At 39.4% G+C, this 5,456-nt stretch overlaps 1 long non-coding RNA gene across 1 annotated transcript; it reads left to right on the plus strand.

Annotated features, from left to right (window-relative positions):
* The first annotated feature begins 2,371 nt into the window (after window positions 1–2,371).
* On the plus strand, window positions 2,372–2,977 carry LOC125010173. Its single transcript, XR_007113022.1, has 2 exons — window positions 2,372–2,411; window positions 2,594–2,977. It is a non-coding gene; the product is annotated as an uncharacterized LOC125010173 (long non-coding RNA).
* Window positions 2,978–5,456: the final 2,479 nt, after the last annotated feature.

Here is a 5,456-nt window from a genome sequence, read left to right on the forward strand (position 1 = left end):
TTCTTAAATTAATTTTTCAGATTTATTTAAGGTTTCTTTAGTTATAACACAATCATGAACTCTGCTCAAATATGATGGTGATGGTCTACTTATGGGAACTCCTTGGATTCCGCTCCGAACAACTGGATCGGGGACAAATGCTGTCCTGGTGAGCTCGATCTTCCACAGCGGTACCATTGGGCAAACCGGCAGTACCGAAGAGCAGATTGATGGACAGTCATCCAGGTCCGGACCTCAGCGTTGGTTACAGTGAAGTTTTTCTCAGCGTTACGAAGACAAAAGTGGACAACTGTGAAGTTGCCGTGTAGCAGAGTCTGATGGCGTCTGTTAAAAATTGGTTGTCAATGATGGAACTGAAAAATCGCTGGTCGAAAATATCTTCAAAAACATTATTAATGCATGACTGTCTTGACAGTTAAAATAAAAATCAGCTTGTACTTTGAGAAAGTCGTGCGTTAAATGTGGTGAGAATAATTAAAAATTAAAACTTAAGCACGCCCACTGGCGGGCAATAAAAAGAGTTAAAAGTAAAAAGTATCCCATAGACAAAAACGGACTAAGAAGAGAACTGAGCCAGGAGAAAACTGGACTCTAAAAAGTTGTGAGCTGCGAGAGAGAGGAGAACTAAACTAAGACCGAATAACAACATGAAGAGAACTAAAAGAGAACTCAGGACTGAAAGAGAACTGGACTAAGACTGGCCAGGCGCTAGTTTGTCACCAGTCTCCGCAGGGTGTGTCCTTTTGTTGGGAAACTGGTTTTAACGCCTTCCGATGATTTACATTGCTTTCTTCAGAGAGTATTAACTAATGGTTGTACTTCTCACAATCTTAAACTCAGAAGTAGGATGAGAGAGACATGAAATCAAACACTTTAAATGAAATATCATGTCGCCATGAAAACACATTGTCAGAAACATTAATTTCTAGGACCTTCCTCAATATCCTGGATGGCAGTATGGCTCCATGGTAGAGACTTATGATTAAAATACTAAAGCTCTAATTTGGTCAAATTTTGGGCTAGGAAAACAAACAAAACTGTACATTGACACAAATTATGAGCTGAGTATAGATTAAACATTGTGATTTAACAGTTTGTAGTTCTAGTCAGACAGAGATCTTGCAGTTCTGAATTATTTACAATCTTTATCTGCCACAGGTGGTCCAAGACGCAGAGGAGTCTGATCGTTCTTATCTGGGAGAAAACTTTAAATCCTTGTTCTTTGGGACAGGAATGTGCTTAAAAGCTTGTTTTATGGCTTTGCTTTATGGTCTCAGAAATCTGCAAGGGAAACAACAACAGCCCTCTTCATTATCGACTGAGGTTCAGTGAGTGGAGACAAAGTCTCTCTAGCTTCTCAAACACAACATAGAAAAGCAACAGAAGCTGCACTTTGGTCCAAACCAGTAAGTGGGGAGAGTTGAAGAAGCTGGTTGGACAGAATGTTGTAGAGGAACTGGAATCTACCTTAGTTACTTTAAAACCAAGTAATCATCAGAGTAACTGAGTTACTGTGTGGAGGAGTAATCGGTAATCAGATTACTCTACAAATGTCAGTAGCACACGTTCCAATGGATTAAAACCTGAAATGAATTAAATGAATGAAGTTGTGTGTTTTTATATAAATTCGAGATCAGCAGAGGAGAAAACATCTGATGAAATGTTAACTTCCTGTTAGTGGTAGAGAACAGCTGATTGGTTAGAAGATGAGTCTGACTCTACATTCACCAGATGGACATATGCTCATTATTTTCAGTCCATCAGAGAAAAGGAGACCAAGAACATTAGAGTTAAGTTCACTTTGTGTGAGGAACCAAAAGATCTGTGGAGCTCAGGAACTAGCTCAAGTAATTTAAGGAAACATGTGGCGTGGTGCAGCTTTCTGTAGGTTCACTGACAATATACAGTAGTAGCTTCTAGCAATATTCATTCAATACGAATACACCTCAATTTACAGCATCTCCATCACTATATGTATTGAGCCATGAGCCAGAACTGCTCCATTATACTGGACATAACATAATAAAATGTTGTTGATTCCACTCTCTCTGAGTTCAAGGTGATGTCTTCACATGTCTTAGTTTGTCTGAACCAGATTCTAAAAGAGTTCACTGTGGAGGAACAAAACATCTTCAACATGTCGACTTTAAACTTGTTCATTCTGAACCTTCTTCAGCTCTGACCACATGATTTAAAGGAGGAACTTAAGAAACTCACATCTTTTATGCTTTATTCAGGTTGTGGAGCTGCAGGTTGTCAGAGATCAGCTGTGATTCTCTGGTCTCAGCTCTGAAGTCCAACCCCTCCCATCTGAAACATCTGGACCTGACTAACAACAACCTGGAGGATTCAGGAGTGAAGCAGCTGTGTGGTTTTCTGGAGAGTCCAGACTGTAGACTGGAGACTCTGGAGTGAGTTCACTGTCTGTTACTGTTGTAGATCTGATATGTTTAATCACCAACTGAATCTAATTCATGTTCATCTAGAACTTTCCTCCATGAATCTGTCTTCTACTTTCTACTGGATCTGATGATGAAGGGAGTCTCTGGAAACACTCCTTCACCTCCTCTCTTCTTTCTCCTCCTCTCTACAGGTGGAGGTGATAAACAGGAGGGTGTGTGAGGTGAGAGGATGAGCTGTGTCCTGATGATCCAGAGGCTGAAGCAGCAGCAGCTTGTGTGGACAGAGACTCTGACTGCAGATAAATGCTGATGTTGATCAAGAAGTGAGCAGCTCAGTCACAAACATGAGCTTAAACTCACACATTATTCTCCCAGTGATGCAGCCAGTGTTCAGTTCTACTGACTCTGATACAGTGGTGTGAAAAAGAGTTTGGATCCTTCAGGATTTATTAGTTTTACTGTTTGTCACCTAAATGTTTTAGATCATTGAACAAATTTAAATAAGAGACAAAGAACACAAGTAAACACAAGATGCAGTTTTTATTATTAAAGGAAATAAATCCAATACTATATAACCCTGTGTGTTAAAGTGTTTTAAATGTAGAAGATGATGAAAAGATGATTTTAATTGTATCAGAGCAAAGAAACAAGAAGAGTTGTGAAGTGCAGTCTGTATATCTGGTTAATGCAGCAGCTTCAACAAAACTTGAATCCCTGTTCTTCAACTCACCTATAATGTGAGATAGAAGCAAAAAGAGGTAAAGCAACATGTCTTTGGAGTTATTAAAGCCAGACAGACAGCACATCAACAATGTTCTTCCACCAGAGTAGAATGAGGAAGAAATAATGTCATTGGATGAGCTGATGATGTTGAGTGGGCGGGGCCAGTTACAGCTTGACTTCAACTCAACCAATCAAATTCTTCTCTACTTCAACAGCAGCTCTGTCTCAGATGTCAACTGCTTAATTTCTCTGTTGTCTTTGTCCTCAGTCCAATGAGTCAGAAATCATTGTTTGAACAGAGTGTGTCTCCCTCTAGTGGATATTGTGGAGTATTGTGTTGTCTTTGCTCCAAAGGTTTTTGTTCAGAGTTGTGGTGTTTCCTGTCACTGTGGGCCTCAGAGCACAGTAGTACACAGCAGAGTCTGACACTGCAGCAGAGGAGATCTCCAGATGAAACTCCTTTGTTTGTTTGTCATGATTTAAAGTCAACTTTTCTATTTTCTCTGAATAATCTGCGATGAGAAACTGTGGAGATGAACTGGACTTCTGTTGGTACCAGTAGAGGTTTAGAACAGAACCTGAATAGTTGCAGGAGAGAGTCACAGTGTCTCCTTCCAAACCCATCACTACATCTTTAAATGGTGTCAGTACATCCTCAGAGGATCCTGAAAACAACAGAGAAATTTGGATTTTAATTCTCTATCTTTAAACTAAGTTCAGTGGTTTAAAAGTCAATCATTTCAAACATCAGCATGTTTTTCATGTCTATCATCTCCTCTTCCATCTAGCTCCATCTTTTGATGACTTACCAGTTTGAAAGGAGACCATCATCATCCAAATGAAAAGCAGGAACATTATTTTCACTTGTACTGAATGAACAATAGAGAGAACACAGCAGCTCTTCAGTTCCAAAGTGAAGCCTTTCATATTCAGTTGTGTAGCTCCTCCTCTTGCTGTGGTCTGTTTCCATTCAGGCTGATGGAAGCTTTAAAAATGACAGTGATGCTGCAGTCATCATCATCCAAGAAGGTCAGACTGAAGCAGGAAGCTGCAGAAAATTCACCTGAATCAATCTGGAGAGAAACAACTTCCTGAGGAATCAAAACCCTTCAACTGCATCCTGAACAGATACTCTGTGTTGTCAGTAAAACATGTTCAAGGAACTAAATGAGGTCAAGTTAAAGTTCTCAGCTTCTCTCTAAAATACTGTAGATGATGCTCAGAGTCAGTTTGGTGTTTCTAGACTGGGATCAACTCTCATCATCTTTCTGACTCTTTTGCTTCTTGTCTCTTTAAAGATTCTCCTAAAAGCCTCAAGGCAGCTTCATAATGTTTGTTAAAACTAGTCACAATCATCTGAATCTCTTCAACCTTCCACCAACAGATCAATCCAGATGTTTTTATAGATCATCGTATCATTCAATGAAATAACAGAAGTTTATCAAAATAAAAAAGAGATTAAATCAGAATCAGATCATTTGGTCATAGTTTTATTTTATAGTAGCTGCAGGGACGTATCTTAACCTCCAGGGGCATCATAGTGTCTAAAAGTCATGTCTCCATGTTTGGTTTGAACTCTGAGCACCACTAGCTGACTACTCCCTGCAGATCTGACAGACCTACCAGGTTATTACTCAGCAAACATGTCTGATATGCAACACATTTAATATTTGTTCTGCTCTTTGGTCTGTGATGTGAAGGGGATTGTTGGTGATTGAGTCTGGAAGAGTTTTCTGTTTATGTTTGTTCATATTAGTTATTTTTAGCACCGCTGTGATTGGTACTCGTGATCTCAGTGTCATGTACACAATGACAACAAAGTGTTTTTCTTTATTTCTTTCTGATGCACTTTGGACCCAGACTAGCAGAGGGTGAGTGGAGCTGTAAATGAATTTGTATATTTAGCTGAATACAGTGAAAAGATCTAAGATTTGGTGTTTTCGCAGCAGCATTGTGAATGACTTGCAGTGTTCTTGTGTTGTGGTGGTGGACAGGAAGGAGTTTATTACAGTCGTCCAGCCTACAAGAAATAAAAGCCTGGAGCAGATTTTCTAAATCTCACTGGGACTCAAAGTTTGTCATTTTAATTAAGTTCTCAGATGCCATGATGATGATTGTGATGCAGCTTTGATGCGGCCACTGAAATGTAGATCCTCATCAGTGACAACTAAATCTGCCTCAGCAATATCAACACATTTTATCCACTCTGCAGGGAATGACTGCTGGAAAACTGCTTTAGTGCCAACTCAGACACACAACATCCATGTTTAAAATGACATGTCTCTGAAATTGATGAAAAGACTGATGTAAATCAATCATGTGACCATTTCA

This window comes from Mugil cephalus, chromosome 7 (assembly GCF_022458985.1).
Source record: "Mugil cephalus isolate CIBA_MC_2020 chromosome 7, CIBA_Mcephalus_1.1, whole genome shotgun sequence".
NCBI lineage: Eukaryota > Metazoa > Chordata > Actinopteri > Mugiliformes > Mugilidae > Mugil > Mugil cephalus.